Genomic DNA, 19,677 nt, shown 5'->3' on the forward strand with positions numbered 1-19,677 from the left:
GACAGATTAACCAGAGGAAATCAAACAAAAGCTTAATAACATACACACATGGAGGAGACCCAGGACAACTGAGTAACTTAACCAAAATCGAAACCTTCACCTTAAATACCACCTTCAACTAAAGACAATAAGAGGATGTTGGGAGCAGTGGTTTAGGTCTTCAAAGGGGAGAAAGACAATTCATATGGAGATGTAGAAGCAAATGTCTGGTCCCAAGCAGGGACAGTGGGACATAGAGTAAACTCTGATCTCTAGGCCCCACCAAACCTAATCCTTATGCTTTGCAGATATCTCTGGTGATATCTCCATTCTGGAAATAGGCCCTTCATCTAAATTCGTTAGGCACCTAAGAGGGAGGTAAAAAGAAAGACTTTCTGAGTGTTCTGTTTCTTAAAAATAATCAGCCTAAATTAATCCTCATGCCAAAGAGACACATTCTGGGATGGCAAATTTTGCTCCCCTACAATTCTAATCAATCACTGCTCTAGCACATGCCACTTATTATACAAGTCAAATGAAATGTCAAGTAAAAAATTGTATAGAAATTAAGTTCCCAGAACAGAAAATCCTTGAAATATTAAAACTTTCTAGAGTATAACAGTATTGAATTTGTAGTGCTGAAACAATTCCTACAAGATTTACATTAAAATCTGGAGCTTCCTTTTAGTATATATACACAGTAAAGAAATACTGAATTTTTATATCGTCGAAACATTTGTAATCATTTAGAGTGAATTAGAACAAAAGCAGAACCTTAGTCTTCATTCCATATCCCTTTTTTTTTTTTTTTTTTTGCTCTAGATAAAGGCAAGTTTTATCATTTTTATTTCTAAGATAATATTTCAGGTCTTCATATATCCTAAACCACATTTAAAGTATTTAAATTTTGACTATGTAAGTTTGGATGTCTGTCTCACTTTGTTTTTGCACTTAACTTTCAGCAGATTTAACATTTGTTCCCACCTTCTAGTCAAAAACTTCCAATGCTTTTCAAACTTGTCAATTTGAAAATTCTTAACATGTTTTAGATCCAATTTTCATTATTAAAATTAAAGAGTAGAATTCAGCATATTTAGTAAAGAAATAAACTTTGGTTTTCTACATTGCAATTCCAGGCACAGCCATTTTATTGGGGATTTGAAAGATGGATTAGGGAATTGTAGCTGTTAATTGATCTGATTCTCTAAATAGCAGAATAGACATCTGGCCAGTGACTTTTTTATTTCAAGAATTTTAGTTATTGAGTAACAGAAGGTACTCACTTGCTCTGGGTATGGTGACTGTTAAATTTTGAGAACAAATGCATTGTTAAGCAACTGTCTCATAATAAATCTAGCCCCCTTCATTTTGCCTTTGTTGCTTTGTGGATGCTTTTCAGGCTTGGCTAATTAGCCAGAAAACCCAAACCAATGGGAGCAGCTAGAGGCAAGGCTGTCACTTGAACTTTAATTTTGTTTATAGTATTTTTGATGTACAAAATCTTAGTTTTTTAATTCAATCTCTACTGCTTGCTTCTTTACTTTTATGGTTAGAGATTATTCCTCCATTTAAAAATAAGAATCATTCAGGGTTATTCTAATTATTTTATTATTCTTTTCAGCTTTAATATTAAATCTACTTAAAATACATTTTGCATAAGTAGAGATAATTTTATCACTTTAGAAAAACACTGTTATTCCATTTATAGAATAATTGACCCTTTTTAAAAGGTTATTAATATGAATCAGACTGAAATTTCTCTTTTGTACTATTAATATTTTGACAAAACTTACATCAGTATTTCCAGATCTTCTATTACTTCATTATCTAATAATGGTAAAGGGACTCCTTTTATATTGTGGAGTTTAATGGGGATGCCTTTTAGTTTTCAAAATAAGCAACATCCCTATTATTATCTTATATACACATTACTTTTATGTAGTATTTTTAATTTTTAGTTTATTGTGAGCTTTTATTCCATTTTGATTTTTTTTAAATTTTAGAAATAGTTTTTGAAACATGTATGGAGATGAGATTAAATTTATAACAGATTTCTTTATATTGGCCCATTCTTGCATTCTATCCCACCAAAGCAGATTAATCTTTCAAAATTTCTGCTGAATTGGATGTGACCATTTTTAAAAATATGAAGTAATAAATAAGGTAGATCAAAATTTTTGTTTTGTGTGCTTTTTCAGATTTTGGTTCAGAGATATGCAAGTGTCATGGAAAAAAACTAGAAGTATTCATATTTTTTCTGTGCTCTACCAGAGAATCTGTAACAAGGAAATGTGGTATCCTAAAAGTTAAAAAGTGAAAACTCACTTCTTAGTGTGTCTGGGAAAAGAATCTTTGCAGGAGCTATAAAAAGTCATAGTATGAATCTTAAAGGGGATACAGTGACAAAATGGATTTCTTTTTCTCAAATCACTCTCTTAAACCATGCTTACACCCAGCTCAGATTCACACTTCTCAGTCCTCTGGAAAAAGAGGAACTGCAGGGCAGGGTAATGGTTAAGGTCAGTCTTTGGAACCAAACACATTTAGATGTGAACACCAACTTTGATCTTACAAACCTTATTTTACCTTTCTAAGCCCCAGTACACTCTAATGTAAAATGGAGTAAAAATATCCTGCTGTATAAATTTATACTCAATTTATATTCAAAAAAGACCTTACATGTCAAGGATTAGTGAAAGGTTTGGAAAGAAGGCATTTTGCTCTTTCACTGCTTTTTAAAAAATCTAAGAATACCACATCTCCAACCTAATACTTGATATAAAAATGAGTTATCCATCAGGTAATTCTTCAAAGGACTGAATTTTGCTATATTGTCAACAAATATATTTTAAATGTGTGATCCACACACTTACAAAAGTCTCATATTTTTTGACCAAAGACTGTCATTTCTAGACTCTTTGAAGTTCTCTATATTAATGTAAACTGCAGTGATTGCCAAAGAAAAATGGATCATTAATCTTGTTTTATTTCCATCAACAAAATGGATATCATCCTTTGAAATGAAAAGATACAATCCAGGTTCAATTTGGGATACTAAAAGACAGTTTCTATTTTGAAAAATAGCAATACAAACACCATATAAAGGAAATTAAAGGAAAACAATGTTACTTAGATGTTTTATGCTGAATGACAATCATTTGAATATTTGAATCAAGATACAGTAATTAGATACTTCTTATCTTGCCTTTACGGACTAAGACCATCTCCTGCCATATCAGTAAACAAAGGATGTTGCAGCCATTAAGCCATCAGCCACTGCAGCCACCCCAGAAAGTGTACCCTAAGGGGATTTAGGAGAAAAACAGGAAACTAGTCCCAGATAGTCAAGGTGCGTATCAAAGGGATAATTTCAGTAAGTCTAGACCCTTTGCATCTTCCCATACATAGAAAAGTGTTAAACTCATTAACTTGAGATGTCTCATTTTCTTTAACAATGTTTTGATGTTCAGACTACCTGGGTTTTTTTGTAAAAACTCTTTTGTATCCTTGCTCCTCCTTTATACCTCTTCCAAACAATCCCTTTAGATTAAATTGAGACCATTAATAATCTTCATCACAGAATGGGTGGGAGGAGTGAAGAATGATGAAGACTATTAACCTAAAACAAATAGACTGCCAGATATTTCTCCAACAAAAATGGATTTGTGCGTGCGTGATTAACAAAGAATTACAATTCAGGACCTGCAAGTATTATGTAAACCACATGCATGTCAAAGTACAGCAAGGGAAGTGTCAGAGCAGGCAGATAGCTAGATATGAGCAGAGAAAGGGGGACACAGACCAAATGGCAAGAATTGGGCAGAAAGGAGGGGCACAAGCCAAATGCAGGAAATCACACATCATGTAAGCAGCAGGGATCCTTGGGCAGAGAAAGAAAAGCAGGAACCTTGGGGCTGATAAGGGATCATGCTTTTTGGGATGACAAGTGGCCTGGAGAAGAACAAAGAAAGGTGAGAAAAGGCAGGAATTGCCAGTGTCCGAATGTAACCTTTTGCTCATTATGCCCTCATTTCAATAAAATTAGCCTTGCAGCTCAGAAGTACCCATCATGCACTGACACCATGACACTTCTGATCCAGACTAAATAAGGACAAAAATCTCTCCTCCCTTTGGGAAGGTGGGGTTGGGATGATAATCAGGGAATGCGACCCCAAGCCCTTCCCTCCCCTATGAATATTCCGCCCATTCATTTTACACTCTATGTAACTAACTTGCCAAAGAAACTCAGGGCAGCCGCTCACCTGAGCCTGCCCACTCTCCCCTGAGTGTACTATCCATCCTTTAAAAAATTCTCACTACCTTTTTTAACCTCTAAGTCTTATCTCTGAATTCTTTCTGGGATGGGACAAGAACCTGGAACACCAGTTGCATCTATCGGCAACAGAAGGAGAACTCTATTACAGAGGCGAAATGGAAGTTAGGAGCGCCAGAGTAAATGAAGAGTTTGTGGCTTTTCATTGGCTGAGTTGTTTCCAGGAAAGAAAAGGAATCTTCTTCCTTTTGGGCTCTGCTATCCTCACAGGGAATGAGAGCTTTCCCTTCTGATCTCCTAACTTTATTTAATTGAGGCTTTTGTTTATTAAATTTTATATGACTATGACCAAAGGGTAATACAAGTGGAAGAACAATTCACCACTGTCTAATATTGTTGCCAGTGGATCCAACCCGTGCTCCAGATTCTTGTCCCATCCCAGAACGAATTCAGAGACAAGACTCAGAGGTTAAAAAAAGTAAAGTGAGGATTTATTAAAGGATGGATAGTACACTCTCAAGGGGAGAGCGGGCAGGCTCAGGTGAGCGGCTGCCCTGAGTTTCTTTGGCAAGTTAGTTACATAGAGTGTAAAATGAATGGGCGGAATATTCATAGGGGAGGGAAGGGCTTGGGGTCGCATTCCCTGATTATCATCCCAACCCCACCTTCCCAAAGGGAGGAGAGATTTTTGTCCTTATTTAGTCTGGATCAGAAGTGTCTTGGTGTCGGTGCATGATGGGTACTTCTGAGCTGCAAGGCTAATTTTAATGAAATGAGGGCATAATGAGCAAAAGGTTACATTCGGACACTGGGAATTCCTGCCTTTTCTCACTTTTCTTTGTTGGTCTTCAGGCCAAAAGGTGTGGCCCCTTAATGGCCCAAAGATTCCTGCTTTTCTTTCTCTGCCCAGGGACCCCTGGTGCTTACATGATGTGTGTTTTCCTGCAGTTTGGCTTGTGCACCTCCTTTCTGCCCAATTCTTGCCGTTTGGTCTGTGTCCCCCTTTCTCTGCTCATATCTAGCTATCTGCCTGCTCTAACGTATGATTAGGTTTTGATCGTGTAAATGCATATTCACCTTTTCTTAACAGGAAAACATCTTCCTTCAAATTTATTATCCACCTTTGTACTGCTAACACTCAGTACTAATATAATTTATGAGACATTCTTGTCTATTATAATTAGGTAAATATTCTGCATCATTCTAACCACTATTAAGTTCAAAATCGCTAATACGTCATAGGGGTTTAAAGATTATTTTATTGAATTCTAATTGTTGTCCTTCTTGTATAAACTGAGTATAATCATTATAAACTGATCTCTTTTAAAAACTAATTCTATGAAGAAATACACTGAGCTTTCAGTAATTCTCAACAGGTTTAAACTCTGCCAAGCACTTTTAATGCTGATGTTTTCATTAACAGAAGCTAACCTACAAACTTTCAATAGCTTACTAGTTGACTTACTCTTTCAAGTGCTGTCATTATTCTTGGGACTGAAGAGAAGAATCAGAACAATATTAGCTCTATGATGGGATTATGATTATAGATAAATTTAGTAATTAAAGACTGCTGTTCATGCAGAAGACTCTGGTCACTCTGTGACATTTCTGACTAAGACTGTGAGTTATCATGAATAAATTTACATTAGAACTTGACAAAGAAGAACTATAAACCTCTTGTTGGAAAGAGTGTTACAATTTAGTTCAGAGATTTTAAAAAATCGGTATCCATGGCAATTATCTTCCAGTTGTCCTTAAATCACTAAAATTATAGCCAAAACTAACTGTGTGTCTAAATAGGTGATTTTAGCCAGGTAGATGGCCTATAGATTTTTATCAGATTATTTAAGAGGACCTTGATCCAAAAGGAACAAAAACACATTTATTATATAACATAGACACACTCACTTTTTCTCTTTCCTTCTATTTCCCTCTGTCTTTCCCTCTCTCTGAGTCAACCAAAGTCCAGAGAGGTAAATGGATTGGTTTTAAACATGCTTATTCTTGTCACACAGTTAAACAGAGCTAGGACCAGAACTGCATTCTCCTGGTTTTTCTGTCCAGCTCTTACTTCCATTACACTAATGGTCTTTTCTCTCTTATCAATATTTTGAAAGCATTAGTCTTACATTATAGTATGTAATCTACTAGTACATTATCAAATATGCCAAATAATGATAGGGAGGTATACTGTCTTCAGTATTTATATATGCATTGTATCATTTTGGTTACTTAAGATCTGAACAAACTAACATTCTTCCTTTCAACTTTAACTTCTAGGTAAAATTGTTAGGGTTAAAATAAGACATGTTTGACTTGTTGTCTGACAGGCTTTCATAACTTAAATTAATTGAATCATTAACCTACATATACCAAAAAGTGTTTTAATGATAGTCACATTAGAACTTGATGAATGGTTATTAGATGTCAACCTTATGCTTCTAATTCTTAAAGAGCTATCTTAAAGTAAATAGCAGGCTGTTATATCAGAATAATAGTTCAATATATTTTAAACATTCCCAATAAAATGCCTAATGCTCTAGCTTGGGGAAATTTTGTTATTTCTCAATGTTTTTTAAGATTTCCAACACAGTATTTACTACTGTACTAAATACTATTTAAAAAGGATTGATGATTTGAACGTGTTAATTATTTCAAATTCCTAATGCAATGTGGCTGATACAGACAATTGCAAAAGATGAAAGAATATGATACATACAAGAAGGAGATTCATTGAATAATTTTAGAGCGTGTTCTAGAGAGACGGGAGCTAGTGGTACTTTATCTGAGGCACTTTTTAAACTCTTGCCTCTACGCTGGGACTTGGAGGGAGTGAGTGTATGTATGAGTCCTTCAAGAATAGAATCTGTTTTCTATGGCCCTCTGGTTCTCCTGATGTAAGTAAGCTCCACTGATTTTCAAAGCTAGTTGTTACGGGGACTCATCTTCCCAGTGCAGGTCCCCCAGGCTGGGGACACTGAGGTGAGGCTGAGACCCCCTGTGCCTCAGTGGGTATCTCTGCAGTTGTGATACCCCTCCTGTGCTGTGGGTCATCACACAGGTATGTGGGTTCTGACCAGATCATGTTTCTCCCCCTACTACCAGCCTTGATGTGGCTTTTTATATATATTCTTAGTTGTAGAAAGTTTTTCCTGCTGGTCTTCAAGTCATTCTCAGAGATAGTTGTTTTATATGTAGTTGTAGTTTCTGTGTGTCCAGGGGAGGAGGTGACCTCAGGATCTTTCTACTCTGAAATCTTGATCCCTAATTAAGTGTATTTTTTAATGCAAAAATTTCTCAAAGGGCCACTCAGTTACATATTTTTTTAAAAGAAAGCACTTAAAATCATCTGTTAATTTTTTATCTGCATATTTATAAGATAATTATACATTTATCCTGAATTATTTTTATCATTAAATCAAAATATTCAATTAAAGCACTGGTTAAATATTCATGGTGAAGGATTAGGTTACACACATCACCCTTAACTATTATTACAAATTGTCTTTGTTAATAAAGCCAATTATGCTAGCCCAATGAAATCCAGATAAAGAGCAATTCATTTAAATTCAATTATATACAGTATTTAATGGCCTGTTTATTATGCTGAGCAATAAGATAAATCATGTCTAGTGTAAAGGAGCCATTACTATAAAAAGTCAGAGTCATCATTATTTAGTCCAGTATCTTTCATTTTAGTAATGAAAAATACTTATACTATATATAAATTTTATATTAATATAATAATTTGAGCAAGAGCATAGGTTCACTATATGACTATCATCATAACTATTGATATTAGATATAATATGAAAGAAAGAATAGTGTGCTGGGAATCCAGAAAGTTTATTTTAAGCATAACCCCAGAAGTAACTCAATGTTTGACTTTGGACAAGACTCTGATTTTCTGTTGACTCAGTTTCCTCATATATAAATAGATGTCTGTTCTATCTATCTTACACATTAATTGTTGTTAAATAGCAGTTCATAGTTTTAATCAGGATCCTCTACTGCAATATAAAATACTGCTGAAAGATCTTTCTGCTATATTAGGTGGCTAGGCAGTTTTCCTCTGAATCAATATGCACCGGGTCGTCTCAGAACTCAGGGGTAAATATTTACACTCTGTATTAAATACTTTTTCAGGCTAGATACTTCTACTCTGCCTGCCAGCTGTCACTTAGATCAACACCTAGCATCAACGGAGTGGGAAATCTAATCACATTGGGTGATAAAACAACCAATCAATCCAATTGTTAGATTTAACTTTATCCTCATATATTCATAAGTGAATATTAGCATTCACTGAGGGAGTGAATGAAAAATATTTTCTCTTGACTCATGTAATTTAACTCAATTTGTGAAGTAGACAAAAATGCTATTTATAGTCTAAGAAAATAAGACACAAAAATGAAGTACTTGCTAGACTATCCCTTTTTAGCTCTCATTTTCTAGGTAAACATGTACTCTCAAAAAATTGAGAGATCTCAGAGTTAATGACATTCCCCTTTATTGATTTTTCCCAAACATTAATGTTCACAAAGTCCTTTCAGAAGTATGTACTTAATACACACTCAAATAAATTAAATCTTCAATTATGTATTTTCTCTGTATTTCCTGCATTTGGAAATTACTTAAAGACCCAAAAGAACCTTCAGATCCCTGATTATTTTTCTTGTTGATTTATTGAACACGTGCTCACTAAGTATTTTGCATTCACCCTTTCATTAAACCTACAGAAAAACCTTAGGACATAGCTGCTACTATTTTATACCCAATTTATAGGTGAGAGTTATAGAGACCATGAAATCTATCCTAGGTTAAGAGGTAATAAGTGCTAGGGTTGGAATGTAAACTTCACATAAACATGGTTTTAAACACTATATAACATATATTACCTTAAAAGACTCAACCACACAAAGTGAAATTATTTCATTGTCAATAAATCACACACAAACATCATTTTTACAAATATATAATATTTGATTCCATAGACATGCAAACATTCATGTCATCAGCCTTGTATTGTAGAATAACTTTCAAGCTGTTTTACATCTTTCCTTATCATAAATGACACTGTCATTCTTGTAGCTAAATCTTTGCACACAAGTTTATTATATCATTAAAATTACTTTATAGAAGCGGATACACTTTATAGAAGGTATGCACTCATTTGAGTTTTTAATACACACAATTAAATTTACCTGCAGTGAAAAATTACATTGCCAAGCATTACACAACAAAATCTGTTTTGCTATGCTCTTGTCAAGTCTGCATATTGTATGTTTCTGTGTAATAAATTTAATTATAATGTATGCATATATGTTGAATATGTTACATAAATACATAACATATATATGTACATAAAACATATATACATACACACGTATTTGTGTATGTGTGGAGGGGAGACACAGAGAGACAAAGACAGAGGCTATATATTTATGTAGTAAGTATTTCTGCAGGTTTGATAGTGAAAAATATATTGCACAAATATTTTTCCATTATTACATGGTAGTTCTCAGTAGTCAAAGAGAGAACATTATATTTTAGAGTTGAATACAAAATGAGTTGTTCATAGACCAGAGTATGAATACGATAGTAATACAACAGGAAGCAGAATTAGAAATAAATAATATTTATATTTTATCTCAATGTGTGTACTAAATATCTTGATTTGCCCTTGAGCGTTCTGCCAAATGAGGCAGACCTATATGTACTCATCAATGGTTACCCTTGTTCTCTGGCTTTCTGTTGGGTTTGGCCAATGGGGCATATCATATCAGGAGATGGAAGGAAGAAATCAGCACCATCATGATATGTGTTCTCCTGGTTCCCTCACTCCAGTACTGGCTGAAGCTAAAGGTATCCCTCAACTAAAGTTTACATTATCCTTTTGTTAGGTAGTTAGATAAGTGCGGGCACTGGACAGATAAGGTAGTGGAGAGGGAGGATGGTCCAGAAGATGGCAATACAACCGCTTTCAGCATAAGGGGACTTACTTCCTCTGAATGAGTAGCAGCAAGAAACCAGTTGGGACCAGATGGCCACGACTGTGTGGTAGTGACAAGGACTTAACGAGACATGACCCAATGCTCACTGGAATATAATTAGCACCACGGGTTTTTCTATATGCATCATGAGTAAGGACATGTGCTAAGGGGGACAAACATGACCAAGCACTCCAGGGGCAAGAGCCATCAATCAATCAAGACCACCTCTAAGCAAAGGTATAAGAGAAGGGGCAAAGACTACTGCTTTTCCTCCCTTGGATCAGCCAGCCTCCTGTTCTTGGTAATAAATCCTTTGCTAATAAATCCTTTAAAATCTTCCACTACACAACATTCCATCTCCCATCTGAATTCTTATCTTTCAGGTATGACAAGAACTGGGGTCTCTTCCTTTCCCCTTTTGGGGTAACACCTTCACATGGTGTTCTCAACAGATTTTCACATTTCAGTTTCCATAAACCACTTGCTTGGCCTTGACAGTTACAGACCTATTCAAAATATCTATTTCATACTGGGGGCAAATATTGGTACTTTGTAATTTTCAATCAGTTGGTCCATTTCATCCAAGTTGTTGAATTTATGTGTTATTTATAGTTGCTATAGTTTAAATGTTTGCGTTCTCCCTCAGATTCATATGTTGAAAGCCTAACCTCCAAAGCGATGGATTAGGAGATGGGGGTCTTTGGGAGGTGATTATAGATCACGAGGGCAAAGCCCTAATGAATGAGGTTAGTGACCTTATAAATGAGACCCTCGAGAGATCTCTCCCCCAACTGTAGCCACAAAGAAAACACAGCCGCGCATGAACCAGAAAGCAGGTTCTCACCAGACACTGAATCCACCAGTGCCTTGATCTCGAGGACTTTCCAGACTCCAGAGTATGAGAAATAATTTTCTGTTGTTTATGAACCACCTATTTGATGGTGTTTTGTTAGAAGAGTTCTATCGGACTAAGGCAATAGTATTCCTAATTATCCTTTTGATTTCTGTAGCATTTATAGTGATATCCCCTATTTTATCCCTGATATTAAAATCTGTATTTCTTCTTCCTTCTCTCTCTTTCCCTCCTCAGTCCTGCTTTGAGAGGTGTGTCAACTTTATTGATGTTTTCAAAGAACCAGCTTTTTGTTTCAGAAGTTCTATTGTTTTGCAGTTTTCAATTCCACTGATTCCTACTCTTATCTTTGTTATTTCCTTCTTTTGGCTTGCCTTGATCTTATTTTGCTTTTCTTTTTCTTAAGGTGGGAACGTAGGTAATTTGTTCGAGAATTTTCCTCTTTTCTAACATGGGCATAGAGCACCATAAATTTTCCTCTTGCACTCCTTTAGCTATGTCCCACAAATTTTGATATGTTGAACTTTCATTTTCACTTACCTTCATATATTTTCTAATTCCCCTTGAGACTTTTACCTTTTGACTCATCAATTATTTATTTCGAAGTGTCTTGTTCAGTTTCTAGGTGTCTGGAAAATTTCCTGTTATCTTTCTTACTGACTTCTAGTATGATTCCTCTGATTGAAGACACAGTGTTTAATTTCAGTTCCTTAAAATTTAATGAGGTTTGTTTTATGGCCCAGGATATGATATATCTTGGTGTATATTCTGTGATCCCTTGAAAAAATGTATTCTTGTATTGTTGCTTGGAGTGTTCTATAAATGTCCGTTAGATTCTGTTGGTGTCATGGTGCAGCAGAGTTTTATATCTTTGTTGGTTTTCTGTCCAATTATTTTATGCATTTTCATGAAATGGGTGTTAAAGCTTCCAATTATAACTATGGGTTTGTCTATTTTTTTTCAATTCCATCAGTTTTGGCTTCACATATTTTGCATCTCTGTTGTTTGGTACATACACATAGAGGACTGCTGTCTTCTTGATGCATTATCATTATACATTGTTATACATCATTATACAACATCCCACTGTGGATCTGGTTATTTTCTGAAGTCAGTTTGATAATTATATAGCCACTAATACATTTTAAGATTAATATTTCCATGATACATATTTTTCATCCTTTTGCTTTCAGCCTAACTATGTTGTTATATTTAAAATTTAGAAAGCTCAAGAGAAGATGGAAAACATTGCATTTACCCTGAGTTTTGCTTACCCTTTTATTTTTCCTTTTCTCATATTCTAAGGTTTCTTCTTTTATTTTTTCCCTTTCTATTTAGAGGATTTAAAAAATCATTCCATTAAAATAGGTCTTCTGGAAGAAAAATTGTTTTCTCTCTGAGATGGTGTCATGATTTCCACTGTATTCCTGAAGGATATTTGCCCTGGGCATGGTATTCTAGACTGATCATCTTTTCCTTTTAGCCCCTGAAATATACTGTGCCACCTCCTTCTGGTCTCCCTGGTTTCTGATGAAAAACCCACTGTTTTTCTAACTGTGTTTTCCCCCATAAGGTATGATTATTCTCTGGGTTCTCTGAGGAAGTGTGTTTGTCTTTAGTTTTTAGAAGTTACATTATGATGTATCTTGATGTAGATTTCTTGGGGCTTATCATGTTGGGGGACTGCTTACCTTTTTGAATCTGTAGGTTTATATCTCTTTCCAGGTTTGGGATGTTTTCTGACACTTTTTTCTTCTAGTAGTTTTTTCAGCCCCTCCTTGTTTCTCCTCTTTCTGGGACTTTAAAGACACAGATCCATAAGGTTTTGTTCTTTCTTTCTTTCTTTTTTTTTTTTCCCCAGTCTATTTTCTCTCTGTTCTTTGCCTTGGGTAATTTCTGTTGTTTCTCTTTCAGCTCACTGATTTTTTCCCCCTTATCTCTCTATTCTGCTGTTAAGCCAATCCACTGAGCTTTTTATCTCAATTATTGTATTTTTCTGTTCTAATATTTCCATTTGACTCTTCCTTATATCTTCTATTTATTTTCTGAAACTCTGTTCCTAGAACTTTCTATGTTTTCATTTTTTTAAGTATGTGTGTAATTGCTTTTTGAAGCATTTATCTTTAAATTTTTCATCAGGTACTTCTAACATCTCTATCATCCTAGTTTGTACATCCATTTATTGTCTTTTTCATTCAGTTTGAGATCTTCTCAATTCTTAGTATGAAGAGTGACTTTTGATTGAAACATGAACATTTTCATGTTATGTTCTGAGATTCTGGATCTTTCTTAGGTCTTCTGTTGTAGTTGGCTTTCTCTGACACTGCCTTTTACTGCCTGGCAGAAATACAAGTCCATGTTCCCAACTCAGTATCTGTTGAAACCCAGTGTAGGGTATCATTGTTATCTCTGAGTGGAAGGTTTTCTAGTTCCCCACGTGGTCTAACACTATTGTGGGGATGGTCTCATTATCACTGGTCCACTGTGCATGTCCTCGCTTTCTACGACCTCTGACATCGCCACTTGGTGCTGCCAGGTGGGGCATCTCGGGATCCCTACAAGTTCTCCAGAAATCTACCAGGGGATGGCTTCATTACTGCATGACTTAAACTCCTAGCTCTGTACTTGGCCTTCTTTTCACCTGCATAATGGGGGTGTTGGGCATCTCATTACAGCCTCATGAGGTAGAAGTCTAGGCTTCCCACTTTTCCTTGGTTGGCATGAGTAGGGGTGGTGTGTTTTCTGTGGTGTTCGGCTGGAATTGGGCTGTTTTTGTCTAAAAGTTTTCTACTTGCTAGCCTGTCCCATTCCTGATACTCCTGATAGAAAGAGAGGGCTTTTGGCAGAGAGGTTGTCTGCATCTGTTGGTATTTCCAGATTGCCAGCTTATTCCAGGGTAAGTCTTGAATATATGAGGCCAAAAGCAAATCCAGGAACTCTCTATTGTGCTGTTCCTCAGGTTCCTAGCCAGTCCATCTTCTCTCCACCTTTATGAGTCTTACGTTTATTTTACAGGTAATATCCAGGGGGTTTAGTTGCACTTAACATGAAGTATAGGGGAAACTTTGAAAAAAATTTTGGACATATTTCAACCATCACACAATTTTATTCTTGAAAATATTTCATTTTAACTGCAAGACCTCTTCAACCATCAAATATAGAAAAAGAGAAACAGAAGACTCTACCTTGTATAAAAATCTTCAAAGAATGAGTGTCATTAAGTTTTTAACTCATTTATTAAAAACATTAAATTCATTGCCCTCAAATTATAAGTCCTACAATTTAACTTCAAGAAAAAGTATTAGCCAAATTTTGACAAAAATTTCTGCATAACTAGAGGATGGAAATAAATTATATAGTGTGCACAATGAAGGATACATTTCTTCCATTTGGATCTGTTATTTTTGTGAAGTAATGTTTATAGTTATGACAGCCATTAAAACTAGATAAAAAAAGTGAACTAAATTTTGAACTAAATATTTGAAAAACTGCACCAGAAAAAATAAACAAGTTTCACAAAATGACACATATATCATATCTAATTAGAGAAAGAAAGTTCTTTACCACAATTAAATTAAATTAATTCAAGACCATGTTATTTAACAGCTTACTCATTTTAATTGCTAACTTTATATAATTTTTCTATAGTGTTATAGTGGTGGATATATGTATATTTGATACACATGTTTGGGTGTGAGTGTGCTAAAGCAATTTATTGATGGTAATACATGAATAAAAACTTTGGAAGCCACTCTATTGTAGGCCCCATGGCTATTTTCCCAAGCACCACAGAGTATGTGTAGAAACAGTAATATACAGCCTGATACATACATGCTTTAGCAGGGGTGATTCATATCAGTTTATATCCAACTAGTAAAAAAAATCTGTTCAACTTAAAGCCAATGCACCTCAAAATATGTGTGTTTACTTTGTGATCCCAGAGGTAAAGTGTGTTTAGAAGTCAATAATGCTACATCATTTTTCAAATAGCCACATAAAGCAGTGATCACATGTCAAGGCTAGGAAAGAAATTGAAAAGAAAAAAATTGTATTTGACTAGCAACTTCTCAATTATTACGTTTCATCTTTTGATGACATGAAATGGTAGGGCACTCAAATCTAATTCTAATAGATTAGAATTAACATTCCAGTCCTAAAAACATCCAATTCCTGCTGAACTCATAATTGAGAGCTTCATAGTACAGAACTTCAAGTATGTTTTTAAAATTTCAAGTCTGTCCAGTATAGTCCCAAGCTGTTTTAACACATCATCATGGCAGCTGAATAACAGACAAAACCCCAGTCCATGGGACCTTATAGTAATCACAAGGCACGCATTGTTCTTATGATGTCTGCAAAACATTAGCATTAGCAATAAAGAAGACTCTAGTATTAAACATTGATATTGGGTGTTACTTTTGATACTACATATATTTATCATACTAAATGCATGGAGAGAAAATTTCAATGCCTATAAATTTTAGAGTTTTCTGTGTTCTTTTTGTAGGTCTGGAAAAATGAATTATATAATCAATTTACATGATAATACACTCATGGAAAGAATATTTTGGGCCCCTGGAATAATGGCTAATCATTTGTATTTAGTAGTCTCCATTATCAGTAAGTTTTTCTTAGTGGCAGTACAATAAATGTTCACTCCTATTAATATAAGGTTACATATGTTTTTCCACTCTATAGAAATACATAGCAGTGACAGGTTCTGGGGTATATACATTATTTTCAGAAGAGGAGTCCCCATACAATCTACATAGCTTGACCACATTGAGATATTCATTATTGCTTAAAATTTCATCCTGTAACTTAAGTGCAGTCATTCCATAACAGGGAAACATACAGGATAGCATTTAATTATGCCTAACAGAGCACTTGATAAAGGAGAGCTTCTCAATAAATATTAGCTCAATAAAATTATATGATGATTACTCAGTCTTCATTCTATCTTTCTACTTAAACTTCTTTCTCTTGTTTTGCATTCTTTTTCCTCTTCTTTTCTTTCTGTCTTTTTCTTTCTTTCTTCCTTTCTTTTTTCCTTCTTTCTCTCTCTCCCTCGCTCCCTCCCTCCCTCTCTCTCTCTTTCATATTTTAGTTGTTTTTTTAACCCAATATACCATGCATTAAGAAAAAGCTAATCTCAAAAGCCTAACTAAATGTAATAATATTAGTGTTAGTATCAGGAAAATTGCCTTTACAGTTGAAGAAGCATAGTTGTCTCCAGAGTGTGTCTTTAAACCTTTTAATTGTCTAAGTTTCTGTTACTACATTTGAAGACACTTAATACTTCAGAGTCTTCTATGGTTCCCTAAGATAACCAGTTGAATGTGTTATAATCAACTTTATGGGCAGAAAAAAACATATAGCCCAGCAGCTGGATCCATTTGTCACACATTGCATAAATAAATATGCTCATTCTGTATCCTTATATTGGGATAGCACTGTTTGCTCCCAAGGCAGTAAAAGGTAAATGAAGTTGCTGCTCTAACTAGATAAAAGCCTATAGGAAGGTTATATTCTATTTGGGTTCTGTCCCTAAGTTGACCATCCTAAACTCAATCCTAAACTACAAGTTCTATCAGAGGCTATTTCTTTCTTCAACTGTCCCAAAAATAATGATTCAGTGCAGGAGGAAATAGACCATGAAATTCATCAACATGAAAAAAAAAAAAAAAAAAAACCAACTCTTTAAAAGAATTTAAGCGACTAATCCTTGCAAAATGCCCAGACATTAATCATATATATATATTATTTTCAAAAGCAAAATTTTTTGAGATTTTAATTTAGTTGCAGAGAATTCGATAAAATACCAAACTATGCTAATATGGTAAAATAAGAAAGTGATTGTGTTTCCTTTTGTCCCTTCCATGTTTGGCTTTGTCCCTAGTTTCCAAACTGTGGATTCAATTTGTGATGACAATGAGTATCTTAGTGTTTCTCTCTTTCATATAACTGATGGGATAAAAGCCGAGTTTTGCCAACTAGTGGCCCATAGGTTAGCCTTGTAAGTTCTACTCAGTATTAGAAAAAGCAAGAAAGTTGACAGCTAATGTGAATTTCCAAATGCTGTCAATAACAAAATTAACTGGAGTAGAATGATGGCACCTTCTTTTTAATAAAGAATTAACTCTTCAATTTGCTATGGTCACTCACTCCCACTCCCCTTTCCTATGTTCTCTAATACCAGACCATTTCACTTATTTCCATTACCACTTCCTGCTAGACTTATGGAAGAATTTGAAACTGAGAGTCCTCATATAAACCAAGGTTAGGCCATTAGTAGCTCAGAGTCTACTAACAAAGAAAGACATAGAATTTTCTATATCTATGAGAGCTATTATTAAGAATAAGAATTATATAGTTAAGCTGTTATGAGAAGGGTCTACCCTGAAAAGCAGCTGTTGGCACTGTTTTATTTTTATAAAATAGCGCAGTGACAATATTAAGTTTGAATAGAACTGTGAATGCACGTTGTCTTGTGAAATCAACAAGCTGTGGAAAAAATATCTCAGGTTTGGCATTTGTCAAGAAGTGGATGGTAATATATTTTGTGTTATGCAACAATCAAACTGTAGATGTAAGCAGGACATGCATTAAGGTCTAAAATTCAGAACATTTTAATATCAAAAGCTACAGAAAGCTTTTTGTAATTCCACCACAAATAGTTTTTAATGGATTCTGAGTTTCTCTAAAAACTAGAAAAATGAATATTTGTGGAATCTTTAAATAAGCCACAAGATATCTGAGTAGGCATGGCCACGTATTGTGTGTGAACAATCAACTTATGCCGCTACATCTAATATTATCAATATATTTTCTCATAATATTTTCAATAAAAAATATGATCCATCTCATCTTTTAATTCTAAAATTGTGTGCTAGATGTGCATTATATAAAAAATAATTTCCGTCTCCATATGTCATATCAATTGATATGATTTAATTCTAATTTTAATACATATAATTAAATTTTTAAAAATTTAAAATCTACAAAATCTTCAATATCATTGTGATAAAATGTTACCAAAATAATTCAAATATCCAGTTAGTTTGATTTCATTATCTGATAATGGTGAATTCAGAAGGAGCCCTAAATTTACAGCGATGCCATAGAACATTCCAACAGGAGAATTTATTTATGAATCAAAAAACTAGTGTTGGTATATTTCACGATGCATGGGTTACTCATCCAAATCATTTGTCCTCTAGTCACAGATAGTATTATCATTTGGAGAATGTACTACCCTTATGCTTCAAAAGTACATTGAAGTTTTAAATAGCATTATTATACCATGAGTTCATTGTATCAATACTATCTACCTCATATATTTTCAATTTAAGTGAGATAAAAATGTTAAAATTTTTGCTACACCTATCCGTGGAGATGAATGACCACTTGCATTGCAAACATACCTACTCTAACTATGTAATCAAAAGAGCCTCTAAATTCATGATTATGGATATATACACAGTATCTATAAGGTATTTTGGCCAAAACACAGTAAGACTTACTACATATATTTGTTATCTAACATTCTGGTTACAAATGTGGAATTATCCAGTCCATTTGAGCTTTGCATATAAATGTATCTTATATTTCTATAACTAGTACGGTATAATGAACTCATGATTATAATACCAATGTCATCTTTTAAAAACTCTGTTCTTTCAGACTCATTACTATGTCTGCCTCAGCATCAGTTTAACTGTCACTTAGTCGACAGTTTCGTTGGGAAGATTAGGGGAAATAATATATGTTTACATTGTCAGCACAGTGACCAACACAGTTAAACTTAAAAAAAAAAAAACACAACTACTTTCCAGTTACTTTGTTTTCCTTTCCTATATTATGCAAATAATTATTTTCTTTCTTCATTTTTTCTACACAGATGCCATTATCCATCATTCTTTAAAGCTAATCAAGTTTTCTTCTTTGAGTAAATAATAAATCTTCATGAATAAAGCTTTCATAAAACCAAATGAAATGTTTCAGATTTATGTCATATAATTTTCATATTTTTTAAAGCTGAAAGAACACAGTTTTAGCATCATGATTAAAAGTACGCACTCTAATGTCAGTCTGCTTGCATTCAAATGCCACTTCTAACACACTTTAGTCATGACCTTGAGCCTCATGCCCTCTCAAAGTCTAAATTTCCCTCTATGTAACATGGAGATAGTAATACTAATTTATTTATAGGGTTATTGTCAAGAATAAATGTGATAATTCACATAAAAATGTATCAGCATAGTGCCTACAAAATGTATCCAATTAAAATAAAGATCAATTTCTACTATCATTAAATTTTATGCCAGTCCTTGTGCTATTACATTATCAAAGTAAAGTCTCTGCCCTCAAGGAACTTATTTTGTAAGGCACACAGATAGCAACAAGCAAGTAGAATATATTTTTATGCTTACCATAATGGGGGTAAGAACAAGAACGATAGGAGAGACATGTATTCTAGTCTTGACAGTAAAGAAACATAAAATATGTCTTAGCAAATACATAAAGGGTGAAAAATAAGTATCCTGGTCAAATGGAAAATCATTCATTTTTTCTGACCA

The sequence above is a fragment of the Camelus bactrianus genome, chromosome 3, assembly GCF_048773025.1.
Source record: "Camelus bactrianus isolate YW-2024 breed Bactrian camel chromosome 3, ASM4877302v1, whole genome shotgun sequence".
In the NCBI taxonomy this organism is placed as follows: domain Eukaryota; kingdom Metazoa; phylum Chordata; class Mammalia; order Artiodactyla; family Camelidae; genus Camelus; species Camelus bactrianus.